General features: G+C 38.0%; 1 non-coding gene across 1 annotated transcript; it reads right to left on the bottom strand.

The window, feature by feature from the left end:
* Positions 1-622: 622 nt before the first annotated feature.
* LOC115526053 lies at positions 623-760 on the bottom strand. The gene has a single exon (XR_003972525.1). It is a non-coding gene; the product is annotated as a U4 spliceosomal RNA (small nuclear RNA).
* Between the last annotated feature and the right edge of the window lie 19977 nt (positions 761-20737).

Here is a 20737-nt window from a genome sequence, read left to right as displayed (position 1 = left end):
AAACTCATCTAAAAAAGTGAATTTTAACTTCTTATGAAAAGTTCAAGAGCAGTTAGCTGCTTGATTCTGTGGGTCTTGGATGCTGAGGGTAGAATCTAGGGCTTTGGGATGGTTTTGGATCATCTATTGTCAAGAACGTAAACTCCCTTCAGGTTGGATAAAGTCATGGCCCCATGTTCTGTAATGCACACATTACTCTAGATCAGCATTCCAACACAGCTTTCTGTGAGAATGGAAATGTTCTATGCCTGAGCTGTCTTTTATGATCACCGATGGCTATTTGAGCACTTGACATGCTGCTAGAGTGACCGAGTAATGGAATATTTCACTTTATTTACTCTTTACTGATTAAATTTAAATAGCCACCTGTGCTTAGTGGCTACCATATTGGACAAAAGAGTTCTACACTTCCTGTTATTAAGGAAAATGCCTACTGTAAAAATTAGTCTGTGCCTCCACTAGAGGGAGGTAATAGCAAAACCTAGGCAACTATATTTGCACAGATAATTTCCTCAAATAAGACCCTCCTTCCTTCCATAGTCAAGAATAAAGGATTCAGAAAAAGTGAAAATTGCAATAAAGAAATAAAATGGGATTTCTTTTCACTTACTAGAACAAAGGATTGTTGGACCAACTGTAGGAAATATTAAAGTGTTTCTTCTTAAAAAGTGAGTACCTTAAAATATTTCTAGTTTTCAATTAGCAATAATCGCGCCTCGGATAAACCTCATTGGCTACGATACTGCCACTGAGCAAAGCTAAAATATTTCTAGTATTCCGTTTGCTTTAAAGTGATCAAAGACCATCAGAAATAAACTTACCATTCATGGAAATACGATGAGGCAGTGGAGCGCTAGCTTGAAAGAACCCTTCTTTAGGGTACTGAACTTGCCACAGGTCTACCTGTTCGTTTGTTAGTTGTGAGCTGTGATCGTTCAAGGTGACACATGAAAGCGATGGGTCCTAAAAAAACAATGTTTCCTACTTTCGTGCCTTTGAGTATTTCATCTCTTTTTCATTCTATAAAGGATGTAAGATGTGAAAACACCAAGGACTCAAAAAAGAGTTACGTAATTTTCTGTTAAAACTCTTAGCAAACAATGAGGACTAGGTGATCACGACCTTGATTTCGGTGCTTAGATTAACCAGTTGGCTCAGAAGAGCCAAACAATAACCAAGACTTCTGTCCCGAAAATGTACTATGGATTAGGATCATAACAGAAGTGAGTGTGGAGAGGACTTAGGGAAATGATTCTCAACTTTTGGAAAAAGTGACCCACAGAATTGACGACATGACTTTCATATATGGAAAATAACATTGTTACGGGTGACACAGTTCACGTGCAAAAGCAAGTCATGGAAATGCCACCTGATGTCCAGACAAAAACTTTCAGTTATTCTTTATCACAAACTATGCACTTAATATTTTCAATCCATACTAGTGCCTTTCAAGGGAAGGTAATTTTGAACAGTTTGGCTGATTATGAGTGTGATATGGGTTGGCAAAACAACATGAACATAGATTCAGTCGGCGTCACAGCACGGGGAATAATAACTTTAATGGTTAGAAATAATTTTCGGAGTTTTTAATTTTTTGAATGTTTATTATTTTTTAGATGGGGGGAGGGGCAGAGAGAGAGGGAGACACGGAATCTGAAGCAGGCTCCAGGCTCTGAGGCGTCAGCACAGAGCTCGATGTGGGGAGCTCGAACTCACCAACCGTGAGATCATGACCTGAGCCGAAGTCAGACCTTACCTGACTGAGCCACCCAGGTGCCCCTGTACCTTAATATTTTAAATCCTTGTTTATTTTGTGCCTTAATGTATGTAATTTAACTTTTATTTTAACCAATATTGTAAAGGTAAATGGTTTTATAACAAAATTAGTTCTACCAGGTATAAAACTAAAACAATACTATCTCCTGTCCTCATTCTGAGTTTTACTTCTTGGAGGCACATAGCTGCTTCTTTGGTATTTCCCTTCATATTTATAAATATAATGCTTCTACTAATATTTCTGGGTTTTCAGTTTCAAGTATCGATTAGTTTTGGAATCCTTGCATACCTGAAAAAGATGTTAATTATACTTTCCCACTTCAGTAATAATTTTGATGGTTATAAATAATTTTCTCTCTGAGTTTTTAAAGCATGGCTTCATTGTTTTCTAGTTTCTAAGTTGTTTACAGCTAGTGGCACTTTGATCCTTGATCCTTTGATTCTGATCATTTTTTCCTCTCAAAAACTTTTATAATTATCTCTTTATGCCCCGAGTGCTATAATTTTTCTGATGCTTTATTTTTATGCAGCTCTTCTATTGTCTTGGGAACTCAATGGGCCTTTTCCATCTGGAAACCATGCCCGGCTCTGGAAAATCATACCTCCTCTTTGGCATTTTTTTGTCCTCTGTCTCTCTGGAAGTCCCCTATTTTAATGTTGATTCTTAATTTTCTTGTGTAATTTATGCGTTTTTCTTTTTGATTTTTTTCTTCTACTTTCCGAAAAAATTTCTTCAACTTTGTTTTTCAAGCCATTTAAAAAAATTTTCCATTTCTGTCATGTTATTTTCAAGTTCCTTGAGTTCTTTTATCAGACTTCTCCTTTTTAGAATAACATTCTATTTTTAGTTTAAGAATAGTATATATTCTCTTGTATCTTTGAAGATACTAATTCGAGTTGTGGGAAATTTTCTTCTGCTATTTGCATTCTCTCTTCTTTTCTGAGTTACTTCTTAATTATTTTGGCTTTTATCTTTCATGTTAGAACTGACTGGAACCCGTGTGTGTGTGTGTGTGTGTGTGTGTGTGTGTGTGTGTGTGTGTTGGAGGGGGGCTGTCACTGTAGGATGATCTGGTTGGCTTATACACACTGTTGCAAAAGCTCTCAACAGTCAGATCTTCGTACCTTCTCTCTTAGTCTGGTTGCTTTTCCCAGAAAGGGATTCTCCATTTTCTCTGGAAGTATGAGCATAGGCCAGTTAGTGCTTTCTCAGAGTTGACTAGAAACACTGATGGGAGATTTTTCTTTTCTTCAGTTTGCGGTTTTAAGGGCTAAGTGCCTTGCCAGCAGAGCCTGGGGTCTGGCCTCACAATCCCCATAACTCAGCCTTTCCGGAAGGCACCCTGGCCTTCTGCCCAGGTGGGTGAGGGGCAGCTGCTCAACTGAGTGGGATAAAGAGAGAAAATTGCTACTAACATGGACATTTAGCCCATCTTTTTTTGTTTTGTTTTGTTTTTTCAGGTTTATGTATTTATTTTGAGAGAGAGAGAGAAAGCGTGTGAGGGACAGAGGGAGAGAGAATCTCAAGCAGGCTCCACACTATCAGTGCAGAGCCTGACAGGGGGCTCGAACTCACGAGCTGTGACAGCACCATAGGTGCCGAACCCAAGAGTTGGTTGCTCAATGGACTGAGCCACCAGGAACCCCTAGATCATCTTTGTCTTTTCCTTAACTGCATCCTTCCTTTTAGAGGCCTATGGTACCTCCAGGTTCTATGTTTTGTTGGGTTTCTGCTGCTCAGAGGCCTTGCCGCTGGCCTTTCTCTGCTGCCACTCAGGTCCTGGCTTCCTCTAGTCTGGGAAGTTAGTTACTACTTATTCATCTGCTTTCCAGCTTCCAAAATTTGGCCGCTGCCACACCTTCTCTTCTATGTGTCCTTGGGGATTTATGCTTTAAACAATCCCTTTCTCATCATCTTAGTGCAGTTTCAGGAGGGAATAGAGGGAAGCACGTGTGTTGAATCTGCCATGTTTCTCTCTCACATTTTTCATAACCATTCACTTAACCCTTTACCTTAGCTCATCAAGGACTTTCGTCTGGGCTTTTATCATGTGGAGTCTGGGCCTCTGTGGTCATTTAATTAGCTCCCTGGTTCATCTTTTACATGTTCGTTGTTCAGGTGTTGTTTGGACTACACTCTCCAGAATGTCTGCAGGAACTGCTAACTGACATAAAATGCTACCTATTGAGCTCAAACTGTATAATCCATCTTCTGGGTGCTTTAGCTTGTTGTCGTTGAAAAAACAAAAACAAAAACAAAAGGAGACAAACAGACTATTAGTTGCAATAGCCTGGGAGAAAGGCTGTGGCCTCAGAAGGCTTTTTCCCACCTCTCTTGGTATTCTCCATATTGTGGTTATGCTCAGCTGCTGTGAACTTTTGTGATTGTGTCACTTGAGTTGTGTTTACCTACCATTAAATGTCTAACTAAAGCAGAAATTAAAAAAAAATTTTTTTAATATTTATTTATTTTCGAGACACACACACACACACACACACACACACACATACACACAATGAGAGTGGGGGAGGTACAGAGAGAGAGGGAGACCCAGAATCCGAAGCAGACTCCAGGCTCTCAGCTGTCAGCACAGAGCCTGACATGGGGCTCGAACCCTTGGACCTGGAGATCATGACCTGAGCCAAAGTCAAACGCTTAACCCACTGAGCCACCCACGTACCCCAAACTTAAATTTATTTAAATATTCACTTAATGTGAATAGCATTTTAGAGATCAGAGTTGCAGAATGCATTATTCCCATTAACTACTTTTTTGTAACTTGAATTGAAATGCAACAGATTTATTAATGACTAAGTGTCTTTAAGAAATAACTCAAATTGGGCGCACCTGGGTGGCTCAGTCAGTTAAGTGCCTGACTTCAGCTCAGGTCATGATCTCAGGTCATGATCTGGTGGTTTGTGAGTTTGAGCGCTCTGTGCTGACAGCTTGGAGCCTGGAGCCTGCTTCAGATTCTGTGTCTCCTTCTCTCTCTGCCCCTCCCCTGCTTGTGCTGTCTCTCTCTTTCCGTCTCAAAAATAAATAAATGTAAAACAAAATTTTTTTTAAAAAGAAAGAAAGAACTCAAATTTGGTTGACTGTTTACATTATACAGTACTTTATTGTTTTTAGAGACTAATAATTCATATCAAATGTGAAATACCTATCTGTAGTTGTGGTGACAATTTAATAAACAGTGCATGGATTAAAGGCATCTCCAGCCCCTGACATACTTAAACCATTCTATGAACACGGTGTATTCAGAATAGCAACATTTGCTAAAAACAAGCATTATTTGTATTCTGTATATGCTTTGCTATATTTGAAATTGCACTTAAACTTTTCTAAAATAAAGATAATCCATGTTTACATCAAGTGTCTTATCACTGAACCTTGATAGTGTAAGACACAAACATTACTTACCACTTCGCTTGTAGTAACCGTTCAGAAAATGCATTTCCTGTATTACACATGCCCTCAGTCTTCTCAGCCAAAACGTTTTGCAATGTGGAGTTAAAGTTTAATCAGCCCTTGCTGATAACATGTATTGATGGAGAGTAGACCAACCTGTTCGACTCGTTCTTAATGACACACAGTTCGGAACAGACTTTCAGCCAGACATCACCCATCTCCCAAGGGCTGGACGCACATAGCAATGTTCTTCTATTCACTAGCCAACCGCACTTTACACAGCACTCATTTTAACAATAAATCCTTTTAGCAAATTCTACGTTGTTATCTGTCAAGTTTTGATTTATCACAAATTTCAAGGTTTACAAAGAAAGTAATCCACTTGTATGTCCTTATACAACCTGTGCGTTCAGATTTTATATGATTTCCAGAGTTTAATTCAGCAATTACACTTTAGGAAAAAAAATCAGCTTTGCTTGGCTACCATTTATTTCCCTGATATATCACTATTTAATGGTCTTGTAAATCAGTAGGGAAAATCTTGACTAACAGATGCAGAGAAAACAGCAACGACAGTAACTGTCATGGAGAACACATTGTCCCAGAACAAACACACATTAACTTGAAATCTTGGCTACTGGTTCATCATAAGTTATTTCTTGCTCTGCACAGATTCTAAACTGACTTTTATCAAGGTTATCTAAACATTGATCGTTTATCCTCATGGTTGATTTTTCATACAAGAGTATGTTTAAGTTTAAACTTAAATCGACATAATTTATGTAATTTTAAAAGATTCTATAGAACATGTCCAAACCTCCTCCTTATGATGATTCTCTGAGAATGATGCTGAGACGTCCAAGAGATTTGCTAGTGTCACAGCATGTGCCCAACAGTGAATCAATGGAACAAAGTATAAAAGCATTGAGCACCACTTTGTACCATGCAGTGGAGGTCTCTAGGGGAACAGAGTTCCTTCCCCATCAAGGTTCTGCACAAATTAAGATCTCAGCATAAGTGATGTCCCCCTTATTCACTGGGGGACAGCTTGCTCTAGGTTTGTTCTCAAAGAGGAAGAGGCATGCTATGCCTTATTTATTTTTATTAAATGTATCAATCTGATGAATCACTCCACTTAGAGCTGACTGAGTAATGGGGCGTAGAAAGCCCAGAAGTCCCCAGGTAAATTCCCTAGGAATTTTCATGAAAAGTAAGGAGTGGGTAGAGAGTATTCTCCCTAACAACCAATGTTGTGGATGCCAGGCTTTGCCCCACCTTAATTATTTACAATTAGATCAACTACACGCTTATTTTTCTATATCTTTCTTTCTTTCTGTTTTTTTTTTCTTTTGCTTTCTTTCTAGTGGACCAGTAAGGAGTCATCTACTTAGTATTTCTAAAAGCTTTGCCCCACACTGTCTGTCCCACCTAGTGGAACAGACATTAAACACACAGTGGCATAAGTATAAGCCACAATCCCTATAAAGGAAACACACACACACACACACACACACACACACACACACACATTACCATGAGAATGCAAAACTATGTGACCAAATTTAGATTAGGAAGTCAGGGCCTGGAGGCATGGGCCTTTTGTAGAAATGATGTTTCACTTTTGATCTGAAGGATACGAACATAACAGGAAATCTGCCTTTGATGTACTCATGGGACGTATCTTTCTGAAAAGTCCAATATGAAAATATTGTTTCTGATGCACACCTTCTTCAAAATTGTATGAAAGGAAAATTCTTAATCCTTAAAGTGATTCAAAGTGGTGACTTCCATTTAAGTGATTATAAAAGGAAGATTAGTAATCGCCTGAATTTTGTTACCAAAATAACTTAATGCCACCTGCCACTATTATTAACCTCGTTGCAAAGTTGAGATAGCATTATGAATGAGGAAAACATCTTTCCATCACACTGATGATGCTTAGTTTAAGAGCAGTGTTATTCGTGGTGTTCATAACCTTTGCAGTGTATATATATGCCTTTGTCTTATCTCTGCCAGAAAGATCTTTGCATTACCCTCCATTGATGTAAAGTCTTTATATTTTAACATTCTGGTTATTTCTCCTACATGAAAGAATTCAAAGCTATCTAAAAGATGAATAACAATGAGGCAATTATCAGATGTCTGAGGTTCCAGGGACAAAGGCACACCACCTGGGGGTGACTTGAGCTGAGTGCCAAGGAGTTAGCCTTTTCGGGTACAAGTTAGGAAGCAAATACAATGATTCTAGCATGGAAGAAAAAATAGGTACGATGTGCCTCAGAGATAAATTCTTCATCCCAAGTTCTGCTCTTTCTTGTTTTTCACTCAAAATACAGCCTATGTCACCACATTCCCGTTCTCTAGTTTACTTCTACGCTAAATTTTGATCTTCTATTTTCTATCTTCTAATTTATTCCCACTGTTTTTAAGCATCTCCATGGCTTTGGTAGCAGATCCCTTTATCTTAATTCTGATATTGTGAAATAACTTGAATAGTAAATGTGTTCCTCAGCAATAATGTGTGGGATAGTATTTGTAGCATAACATGTAATGATCAATGTCTTGAACAGAATAAATTAATTTTATTTGGGAAATTTTAATCCTGTTTTTTTTTTTTTTTTGCAGTTTACTACCAATTTGAACTGTGGAACTAGATATTATATTCTAAAATCATTCATTTTACTAATTTTTAAAATATTCAAAAGGTTAAAAGGCAATAAACTGTAGGTCTTAGTAACATGAGCTTTGGAATCAAGTGGACCTGGGTTCAAGCAAACTTCGTAAGAATCTCTACCTTATTACTTTATCGTGATGACCAAATCATATAGAGTATGTACAAACTTAGTACTGTACCAGGTCAAGGCTGCCCCATCATTTGTAAGGATTGGGCCAGAGTACAAATGGAGACCCACATCCGATCTAAGTTTTTAAAAGTTATAAATGACACTAGGAAACTGTTAAAACCATTAAGTAAAAATGAGTGCTACCTTTCTGCCTTAAAAAATACATTCTAGGGCGCCTGGGTGGCTCAGTTGGTTAAGCATCTGACGTTGGCTCAGGTCATGATCTCACAGTGGGTAGGTTTGAGCCCTGCATCAGGGTCTGTGCTGACAGTTCAGAGTCTGAAGCCTGCCTCAGATTTTGTATCTCCCTCTCTCTCTGCCCCTCCTGTGCTCCCACTCTGTTTCTCTCTCAAAAATAAATAAACATCAAAAAATAAAAAATAAAAAGCAAACGCTTATTAAAATCAATATCATAACATTTTCTCCTGGGAATAGCTTCCTCCAGCATAAAAAGAAAAATTGTATCACTTAGATCCAGGAAGATTTAGGAGGTTGGGACTATATTCAGAATGTTCACATAAAATCACACATTGCTTCAAAATACGAGGAATAGTTTTATGTTAGGTGAAGTTGCTTAGCCCTAGGTTCACGGAAAAATAATTGAATTCCAGAAATCTTACTGATTCCCGCTGGTTCAAAAAGCAGATCCGGACTCTTCTTTTCCAGATCAAGGAATTGTCTATGGTATTTCATCCCTGATATAAGGTCCTTGAGTCCAGGCATGGATTCTTTTTCATGTTTTTTATCCCTGTCACATTACAGCATAGTGTCTGTACACAGCATTTGCTTAACAAACATACGTTGTATGTGATAAGTGATAAGTGATAAGAACTTACTTGTATGTATATAAGAACATATGTTGTATGTGGTAAGTGATAAGAACTGCCCGATTTTCCCCCCTATTATTTTCATGTGAAAATACAGGAATTATACTGCATTAAACCCTAGCAGCAAAATCAACATTGGGAAAAATCAGAATAAAGTTCTAAGCCTTCAAGAATGTTGCTATTGTAGCCTACCTGGGAACTTTGCCTAAAATCTGAGGCCCACCCTTATCATTCCTGTCTAAATATTCCTGCCTCCTTGCAAAGCTGCATTACTAGAGGCTTATCATCTCAAATGTAATCCCTTGGCAAATGAGATTAAAAAAAAAAAAAAAAGAAAGAAAGAAAACTACACATTACCTGAAATCAAAGACAAAAATGTGATCATGTGAGTTTGAAGGAAAGAATATGTGACTCAGAATACTATTGATACAGTGGCCATGAGATCACTCATGTATTCATGGCATCTGTGTGTATTAATTTCCAATGTGATTTCTCCTATTAAGTGAAAAAATATTATATCTGATCTAAAATATTTTCTATGAGTAAAATGACTCCAAGTTAAAAAAAAGATCTGTGGTGAATGAATGGGAAATATAAAGAGTGAAGTCAGACAGGCTCCATCCGTTAAGATTGGTATATCATTCATTAAGTATTTACTCCTGAAGTCAAGAAGAATTTCAGTTATGATTTAGATTGCCACATATCCTTGTTACAGCAGGAAGACTTGTAACTTCTCAGATACCTACAGAATTTAGATAGTGCCCATGAAACCTACAGAGGGAATCTGGGAGTAGGTCAGGGAAACTGGGATTTGTGTAGCTTCCATTAGGAGCCAGGTATGTATTAGGCTTGCTAACATAAGAGTTTTCATTTCATTTAATAGTTTTCTATAGAACCCATACATTTTTAACAGTTGGAAGACTTATGGGTGGTCATTCTGGTTGCAAGGATCAGTGAATCTCTCTGGCTAACATAAAGAAGGGTCTAGTAGTTCTCAGGAATTCAAAGGAAAAAAAAGCCTTAAAAGATCTTTAGCAACAGTTTCTATTTCATCTCTCCGCTATTCCTTTGACAATGACCCTGTCCTTTGACAATGACAATGACTCCTGTCACTTCCTTCTTAGTTGTGAGATCAAAAGCAAATCATTCTCTACTCTGTCCATATTTTCTCCATTTATAGCTTCTATGTATTAATATTTCAGCTCATTCATAATCACTCTATGACTTATAACACTTTTTATTCATAATCTTTTAGTTTTCTCCCAGTTACTAAATTCTTCTTGTGTGTTTCTAGTCGAATTTCCAAGAAAGAACAATCCCATTGACCTAGTTCTTTCTTATTTTGGCAAAGTTTTTTGAAATCGGGTCATTTTGTTACCATTGAAGGCCCATGGATTGCTTATCTTTAAGTCAGATACCCAATCCTGGCCCAAATCAGTTAGGACCTTGAAAGGGTGTTGAAACAATTCAATGGGAAAAAATAGTAACTTCAACAATTGTGCTAAGAGAACTGGATACGTACATGCAAAAGAATGACATTGGACCCTCACCTCAGACCGTATACAAAGATTAACTAAAAATGGACTAAAGATACAAGGATAAGAGCTAAAACTATAAAACTATTAGAAGAAAACATAGATATAAATCTCTGTAACCTTTGAGGAAGCAATGATTTCTTAAGTAATGACACCCAAAGTATAAGCCAAAACAGAGATAAGATAAACTGAACATCATTAACATTAAAGTCTTTTGTGCTTCAAAGGACACTATCAAGAAAGTGAAAAGACAACTCCATAATGGGAGAAAATTCTTGCAAATCATATATCAAATAGTGGACTTGTGTTTAGAGTATATAAAGAACTCACAAATAGGTAATAAATGGACAAATGACCCAATTAAAAATGGGCAAAATATAGAAATAGACATTTCTCCAAAGAAGATATACAAATAGCCAATAGCACACGAAAAGATGCTCAGTGTTATTAGCCACCAGAGGAATGCAAATCAAAATCACAATGAGTAACGACTTCACCTCCCTTAGGATTTCTAGAATAAAAAGGTTAGAGAATAATCAGTATTGATCCAATCAATATTGGTGGAGATATTTGAGTCCTCATCTACTGCCGGTGGGAATATAATATGATGCAGCCATTTTAGAAAACATATTGGGGTGCCTGGGTGGCTCAGTCGGTTAAGCATCCAACTCTTGATTTCAGCTCAGGTCATGATCTCCCGGTTCATGAGATCTAGCCCCGCATCGTGCTCTGTGTTGACAGTGCAGAGACTGCTTGGGATCCTCTCTCTCCCTCTCTCTCTGCCCACCCTTCCTCTAAATAAATAAATAAACTTTTAAAAAAGTTTAGAAAACATTTTGGGAGTTCTACAAAAGTTTAAACATAAAGTTACAATATGATGTAGTAATACTCCTAGATATATATCTAAGAGAAACGAAAACACAGGTCTACACAGAAACTTACACATTAAGTGTTCATAGCAGCTTTATTCATAAAAGCCAAAAACTGGAAACAATTCAAATGCCCATCAACTGATAAATGGAGATAAAGGATGGCATATAATGAAATGAAATATAATGAAATATCTTTCAGTAAGAAAAAATATAATGTACTGATGCATGCTACAACATGGAACCTTGGAAACATGATGCTAAGTGAAAGAAGCTGGTCACCAAGGACCACGTGCTATGTAATTCCATTTATATGAAGTGTCCTAGATTGACATAAAATCTATAGAGACTGGAAGTAGATTAAAGGTTACATAGGTTTGGGGGAGACGGGAAGGGGTGTTGAGAATGACAACTGAAGGGTATGGTGTTTCTTTTTGGGATAACGAGAATGTCTTAGATTTGATTGCGATGATGGTTGCACAACTCTGTGAACATAGTGAAAGCCACTGGATTATACATATTAATTAAATAGGTGAATTGTATGATGCATACATTATATGTCAATAAAGCTGTTTTGTAAAGCTCTGCTCCTCTCCCAGTTGCCATTACAAAGTCAGTCATCCGAGCTAGAGACTTGAAATGGATCTTGAATTCTTTCCTGATTCATCCTTCACTTTCACTTAGATTACATCTATTCATTTCCAAGTTTTTTTAGAGTCGACTTCCTTAATATCTCTAAATCTTTCTTTTTTACTCCACTTATATTTCCACTGCTTGAATAAAAGCTGTAACCTTTTATTCCTTGGATTGCTGCCTTCTTTTCCTGTCTTTTCCCCTATTTCTAATGTGGGCCACCTTCATGCTGCTGCGATGGTGATCTTTCTGCAACATTAATGCGATTATGTCTGTAGTAACGACTTAATGTGGCCTCAATGGCTCTTTATAGCTTTCAGGATACATTTCATGATCCCTTTGCTTAGCATGCATGGTTCTTTATGCACTGGTAATGTTCATCTCTGCTTCTCCAAGCTAACCCATCTCTCTAGCCATCTGTATGAAACTACTTGTAACATTCTGAACGTGCCATTTGGTTTTAAATCTGTAGGTCCTAGCACAATTACAAAGTCGGTATGTCTCTGTTGAGAAATAGGTAAAATAAATGAGAATTCATTACAGATTTGAATATTACTGTGTTCATACATTGGAAGCTCTCCTATTATGAGTAATAATTTAATATCTAGAGTCTTTAGGCTCTAGCCCCCAAAAGAACCAAGTCAAGCGTCATGGGGATTGAGTACTTTTTCCTTTTGAGGGTGTCATCATGAGACAGGCATGTACTGGGTTGGGGTGTGGGCACGAAAAGGAAAGCGGTCATTGAACGAAAGAAGTCAAGCAAGAGTAACAGTTGTGATGGATGGAAAGTGGACACTATGTGCCACCCCGAAGCTGTGCCCTCTCTGAGCTTTGAGCAGAGCCAAGCACATTATCAATGCTTTTCAAATATTAAATATCACAAGGAACAAGTTATTACTCACATTGAATGAATTTGCAGTATACTAGAACATTTTTCAGTTGTTTAGCGTGGTGCCCTGTGAACCTAATCCTTCTAATCTTTTAGGTATTTTCTGTTATTGGCATCACAGACCTTTAGCTTGTGTTAATAACCAGATTATTTGAGTTGTATCTTGAGCAGAATCCAGATTTGCTCTCTGTTTACGGATTTTGCTTTGTTCTCTTTGGGTGTGATAATGACTAACCCTTGAGTGGTTCCAGAGATGACCCGTTTTGGTTAGTTGATGAAGACTGTTACTAATTTTTGATAAATGGACTTTCAGATGACCTCAGTGTCAGGATGGACAATACTCTAAGCACATTTTTAACCCCCTGAGTGAGATTAAGCTGCTCCTTTATTAACCAATAATTATGTTTTCATATAGTCCAATCAATTAGAATTAATCATATTAATGATTCTTTCAGAAGTATCTTGTAACTATTTCTATGACTCAAAAGTCAGTTTTATGTAAACGGATGATGGTCAGATATCTTTTCTCTATCTTATACTTTAATCTTTGAAGACAGAAAACTCTGAGATTCAGAGACATCCTACAAGATGGTTACCATTTGTAAACACAGAAATGAGATACAGGACACTATTTGTTAGGCAGATGACTAGGAGAAAATGTGATTCCAGGCAACAGAATTCATTTTTCTTCTAATTCTCAGAAATTGAGGCAAAAGGTATTCTTTTTGCACTTGGCCACAAAGGTCAATAAATAGGGATTCTTTTGTAGTAGAGAGGAAGTGAATTTTAGAATCTAGGCCTTCCCACCCTATTCATTCTGTTCTCAGGCATTAATACATGACACACTTGAGCAACTGTCTTTCTTTCAATGGGAGTGTCTTCGAATGTCTAAAGAAAGAATCACCCTGAGACACTGAGCCTCTATAATTAGGATTGATATGTCAACAGCAAATACAGTGTAATCTCTATTTCTACCACATGGGAGTAAGGCTTTTTCAAGAACATTCCCAATTGTTTATGTTATCGCCGTGCTCTCAGCATGAAAATACACATAGGTACACACACACACACACACACGCACGCACACACACACACACACATAATTCTTTTGGTATGAAGTGGTATTTCTTGAAACCATTATTTCAGAGAAGTCTTCCCTGCCTTTCTCTACATATCTTGGAAAAGTTCTGAGAAACTATGACATCAACAAATAATCTTGACCTTTTCTGATCCTTTTGAAAAAGTAAATTCTCAAAAAAATTACAGTGGCTTATTTAATTTTCATCATTCACAGCTACTGAATGCAGTTGAATATATTGAACATCAAATCCTGGAAAATGAGTATGGCATTTACCCATTTTTTAAATTTAAAATTTAAAACGTTTTAAACACTATCATTCTTGGACACTTATGCCTTTTAAATTTTTTATTAGACATGGAAATAATTAGTTTGAGAAAATGCTTTTTTATCCTTGTTCTCATAGCAGAGAATCAATGGATAAAAAATGAAATCTTGGGATGCCTGGGTGGCTCAGTCGGTTAAGCATCTGACTCTCAGTTTCAGCTCAGGTCATGATCTCACCATTTGGTTCATGAATTCGAGTCCTGCACTGGGCTCTGTGCCGACAGCTCATGGACCCTGCTTGGGATTCTCTCTCTCCCTCTCTCCCTGCCCCTCTCTGCTCTCTCTTTCCTTCTCAAAAATAAGTAAATGAAGATTAGAAAAGTGAAATCTTAAAATAGTGGTCAGTCCAGCTTAACAATAAGGGCTGCTTTAATACTGTGAGAGAGTGGCACTTCCAGATTTTGGCTACATATATGAGCTACAAAGTGATGCACTTACTGACTAAAAAAATGATCTGATTCAGTTCCAGCAACAGAAGCTCGTTCTACTCACATATTGTTAAATTTACACTGAATATTTCACCTGTTTTTTGCTCTTATGCTCCTTTTTAAAATGGGCTTTTCAACATCAATGATTTCTAACCTCTTTTTTTCTCATAAATGTCATAGTTGTGATATCAGTGTAATATTTCTAATATTTCAAAATATTCTCATAGTTATTGTCTCTGTGTGCCACTTTCTACACAGAGAAATCAAACTACCGACAACATGTATTATCCATCCATTGAACCACCTTCCCTCTGTCTATCCAACACTGATGATGTACCACACACTGCTGTGTGCTGGGCATAAAAACAAATATGAGACAGCCCTCGTTGGAGGCTTAACATAAACACAGTCACACATAGTGGTATTTGTAACTGGGCCCAGACATACGGACAAAATATGATACAGCACAGAATTACAATGCATTATCATCATGATCATTGCAATCAATTTATTTTTGTTTTTTATTGCTCACATCACTGTTTGCCATAATATTATTTATGTAACACTATGTTGTCTTTTCCTCCCATAAAATTTTACTTCCATGAAAGTGAAATGAAATCTCTCTTTATATCTGCCGTAGCCCTAGAATCTAGAGGAATGCCTGTTATGTAGTGGTTTTCTAATAAACATCTGTTGAATGAATAAACAAATGAATACACTAGCAAATGAATGAATGAATGAATGAATGAATGAATGCATAGATTTGCCCTCAGGTATGGATGTTATCACACTGCAGTGGTGAGGCAGTGCTGGTGTTTGAGCTCTCTCATGTTTTGAATGGCAAGCAAGTATCACCAGGTGGGCAAAAAAGAAAATGTCTCAGGCAGAGGGAGAAGAAGGTGTAGGGAGACTGGAATAAGAAAGATCAGGTATGTTTGGGAACTGAGAGTCATGTTCAATTTAGCTAAAGGACACATTGGAAGAAAAGGATGTATCAGGAAATTACTTGGGTGTATTATAGTAGAAAAAAAGAAAATGAATAAATTTAGGGATTTAAGGACAATGTATAGAGATGAATATTTCATTATTTATTAAGTTCCTGGAGATATGGTTCTTCATAATTTTTATATACTATGTTGTAATATTATTGTTATTTGTTCTTATTCTATTTTTAAGTGGTGGCATAATTTTTTAGATCCTGTACCAATTCCTTTATCATTAGAGGAAGTTAAATCCTTTTATCAGAGGAACTGATGAGGAGACAAAAAGCTGTGTATTGTTTTCAGATCTCTGAAAGGGGTTTGTTATTCAGAAAGCAGAAACACACTTGTTCATTATCTATTTCATCAATCTTGACATGCCAGGTGTTGTTCTAGACCAAGAGTCTGCAAACTTTTCCTATAAAGTTTAGGCTTTCCCGAGCACATATGGTTTCTGTCCTAATTTCCCAACTCTGTCACAGTAGAGTGAAGCAGACATAGACAACATGTAAATAAGTGAATATAATTGTGTCCCATAATATTTCTTATGGACATGGAAATTTGAGTTGTATATTGTCACAGGTCACAAGATATTATTCTTCTTTTGATCTTTTTCAACCATCTGAAAAGGTAAAAACTTTTCATAGCTCATAAGCCATATAAAAACATGTGGTGCAAATTTGGCAGTTGGCCCTAGTTTGCCGATCCCTGGTCTAGAAACTAGGGATACAACGAGAGGAAAAAAAAAATGTCTCTACTCATGTGAAGCCTACATTTTAGTTCACAACAAGTTATAAGTGCTATGAAAAAAATAAACAGAGTAAGGAGGGTTGGAGTTGATAGAGTTGTGTGTAAGCTAGTGTGTGTGTGTGTGTGTGTGTGTGTGTGTGTGTGTGTATTATTTCAAATATTGTAATTAGGGAAGATTTCTCCAACAAGGTGGCATTTGATCTGAATGAAATGGAGTGAGCCATGTGGATACCGGAGGGAAGAGGGCTCAAGGTGAAAGAATAGTAAAAGGAAAACCTTAGGGCAGGATCATGCCTACAGTATTCTGAAACCAGAGGAAAATAGCAATGCGGATGCAGCAGAGTAAATGAGGAGTAGAGTAAATGACAGTAGGAGGCAATGAAGCCAGAGGACATACACACACACACACACACACACACACACACACACACACACACACCTCTTTAAAAAACAAGGACATAGAAACAGACTTCTACTTTCCCTGAGTCCAGTCATCTCTGAAGCCAGGGTTCCGCTATGAACAACAGAAGACCCTTAGTCATTAAGCCAGTTTGAGTTGAGTCTCTTTGCAAATAAAGGACTGATATCATATCTCTAAATATTTAAAAACCAGAAATTCCTAAAGATGTGTATATGCTATTGACATTTCTAGATATTTCTGAAGCTCCCATCCACAGGCGTGAACTCTGGGGGTCATTTCTCTGCCTCAGCCTCTCACTTCTTCCAGCTCTAAGATTCAGCAATGTCATTTTACGACACAAAGAGGACCTGGAAAAGGAAAGGTGGAATGACTAAACCTACAGTGGACACGTATCAGTAGATAGATGAATGAAAAAAATGAAAAAGTGAATGAATCCCTAAATTAATAAAAAAAAGTACTATTCATTCATAAGAGAAAACAGTATTATTTTTTTCTCTTAGGAAATCACTCGTGAACATATGCTAAGGCTCTCTTAACTTAGGAACACTAGTAATGCATACCATGTACATATATGTCTATACTAACGTAGGGTTGCCTCTGGCCCACGTTAGTTAGTTAGGGTCCCTCTGGCTTATCCTTAATGATAGTAACAGGACCAACAGGGAGACAGGTTACCCAGGAGAAGGAACTCAATGTAGTTAAAACATTCCTGGGGCACCTGGGTGGCTTCATCAGTTGAGCGCCCCACTTCGGCTCAGGTTGTGATCTCACTGCTTGTAGGTTAGAGCCCTGTGTCAGGCTCTGTGCTGACAGCTTGGAGCCGAGAGCTTGCTCGGGATTCTGTGTCTGCCCCTCCCTTGCTCTCTCTCTCTCTCTCAAAAATAAACATTCAAAAAATAAAACATATATTCCTGTCACAATCATTTTTTTAAAAATTGTTGTAAGATATCCACAACACAAAATATGCCATTTCAAATGTACAGTTCAGTGACATTAAGTGCATTCACACAGTTGTGTGGCCATCACCATCATGTTCAGGATTGTTTGCCCTTTCCCAAGCTACAACCCTGTACCCATTAAACACTAATTCTTCTCTTCCCCAACCTCCAGCTATTGGTACCCATCATTCTATTTTCTGTGTCTATCACTTGACTACTCTAGGCACATCATACAAGTGGAATCATACGGTATTTGTCCTTTAATGATGCACTTATTTCACTTAGGACACTGTCCTCAAGGTTCACCCATGTGGTAGCATGTCTCAGAATTTCCTCCCTTTTGAAGGATGAATAATATTCCATTGCATGTATAGACCACATTTTGTTTATCCATTTATCGGTCGAGGGACACTGGATTGTTTCCACCTTGTGACTACTGTGAATAATGCTGTTATGAACATGGGTGTTCAAACGTCTGCTGAATTCTTTTTTTTTAATGTTTATTTACTTAATTTTGGGAGAGAGAGAGAACAGACAGAAGGGGGGCATAGAGAGAGGGAAACAGAGAATCCCAAGCAGGCTCCACACTGTCAGCACACAGCCCAGTGTGGGGCTCAAACTCATGAACTGCGAGAACTCATGAACCAAAATCAAGAGTTGGATGCTTCACTGATTGAGCCCCCCAGGTTCCCCTGAATTCTTGTTTTTAATTCTTTGAGTATATACCCAGAAGTGGAACTGCTAGATCATATGGAAATTCTATTTTTAACTTTTTTCTCAAAATTATTTTTATCTCCTCTTCTTTTCTTTTCTTTCTTTCTTTCTTTCTTTCTTTCTTTCTTTCTTTCTTTCCTTCCTTCCTTCCTTCCTTCCTTCCTTCCTTCCTTTTTTCTTTTCTTTTCTTTTCTTTTCTTTTCTTTTCTTTTCTTTTCTTTTCTGGTATGTGTATTTTTTCTTCGAATTCATTGGCATTGAAACTAGAACTTAATGAAACAATACCTCAGTTATTTTAAAGGAATGCTTTCAGGAAGTAAATATCAAAAAATAATTCCTACTGGCAATTAGCAAATCGGTTGCAAAGTATACATAATCCATTTGTTTAATTCAAACAACCCATTAGCGCTAGTCATGGAAACAGAAGTTCATCCTGCTAAGAATCTCTGAACGTGATGTAATTATTCTTGGAATCCTGAGCTGAAACAGGAAAAAAAAAAATATCTCAGGCCACCCAAGATAAAGTGAATAACGTTTCACGATCGAAAGGGATTGTAGTAGATTTTTTTTGTTGTTGGGAGGGATCCTCACTAATGCTAGCCCTGGTTTTCAGTTGACAACACGGTTTCTTCTGGGCCCAGAGCCTAGCTGGATAACGCAGGCCTTCCTTTGGATTGGTGCCCATAAGAACTTGTGATAACAATAATTACTATAAAGGCAAGCTACGGTGTTGATTGCTCACTACGTGTCTGTTACCGTGCTAAACATCCCACGTTATTGTGTGAAACCCAGTAAACCTTCACAGTTCTCACTGTGGCAGAGTCTGCTGCTATCCACGGATATTCTTCCCTCTTAAGTGACAGCAGTTCTGAGTTTCAGCTGGACATGTGACTCCCTGGTCAGAACGCATTTCCAAGCCTCCCTTACAGCCCCTCTGGGCTAATGCAGTTATGAATAGAAGTGATTCGTATGATCTGGATCATGCCCTCAAGAAAGAAATGTGTGTGCACTTCCCCAGCCTTGGTGAGAACTAGAGCAGCGCCCTTTTTAACCCAGGAAAGAAAACTCTGTGTGAAGGATAGCAGAACTACTGTCCGGTCAGTAAACTCCAGACTATTTCATAAGAGAAATAAACGTGTAACTTGTGTACTACCTCATATTTTAGGGCTTCTGTTTTAGTACTTAGGCTTTAAACTTACCGCTGTTAATTTATTTTACAGAGGAGGGAATGTCAGTTAACTTGCCCAACTCCCTCCACCAGGCTTGGAGTACTGCAGATCCGAGCACAAAGCCCAGCTATGAATAGCTGTGTCTACCGTTTTCCATCCTGGGAACATTACAATCATCATCTTTGGTGTTTCTCTACCATCCTGGTTTCTACAAAGGAAAGCACGGGCTTGTTGCATGCATCCAGGCAACGGGAGAAACAAGGTGTATCTAGTACGGAGGAGCTGAACTGGTCGGGATGTCTGGCATATAACCGTGGTCTTGGTGGCAGCCAGAGCCTATAACGGAGAATTGGAGAGAGATCTCTAAAATCAGCATTGTGTGGTCAGGGAGATGAGTTAAGGCCACAGCTATTAGGTTTTAGTCAGCCAGCATCCACGAACACTTCTGTTTAGAGTACCTACATGCTTAAATTCTTCCTCGTGTCCCTGTTGTTATGGTGCAGATCCAAAATTCCTTAGCTTGCTGTGTAAGAGACCTGCCTAATCTCTTTCTAGTTTATCTCTCTAGGCTCATCATGTTTCCAGCCTACCTGTGTGCTTCCCATGGTTCAACAGTAGTAAATTATTTTTCCTCGAATATACAATGTTTTCACAGCTTTGTCTTTGCAGGTCCCCTTAGTTGTGTTAAGAATGGTCTCTTCTCTGAGCCTTCTCCATTTGATAAACTCTTGTTCATTTCCCAAGACTCTTTATAAGCCTTATTGTGTTTGTGAGGCCTTTTCTGACGCTCCCGGGCTCAGTTAAGAACCACTTTTAAGTGCTGCAAAATATCGTTCACATATTTATATTCTAGCACTTGTGCTATGTGGCAAAGGACTACAAGCTTTCTGAGGATAGGAAGTTAAATTTCTTTATTTTATTTTATTTTTTATTTTACGTTAATTTTTTAATGTTTATTCTTGACACACAAAGAGAGAGAGAGAGAGAGAGTATGAGGAGGAGAGGGGCAGAGCGAGAGAGGGTCACAGAATCTGAAACAAGATCCAGGCTCTGAGCTGTCAGCACAGAGCCCGATGCGGGACTCAAACTCACAAACTGTAAGATCATGACCCTAGCTGAAGTTGGACGTTTAACCAACTGAGCCACCCAGG

This window comes from Lynx canadensis, chromosome A1 (assembly GCF_007474595.2).
Source record: "Lynx canadensis isolate LIC74 chromosome A1, mLynCan4.pri.v2, whole genome shotgun sequence".
Lineage (NCBI taxonomy): Eukaryota > Metazoa > Chordata > Mammalia > Carnivora > Felidae > Lynx > Lynx canadensis.
The sequence above is the reverse complement of the archived record's forward strand: the minus strand, read 5'-3'. Positions and strand labels throughout refer to the sequence as shown.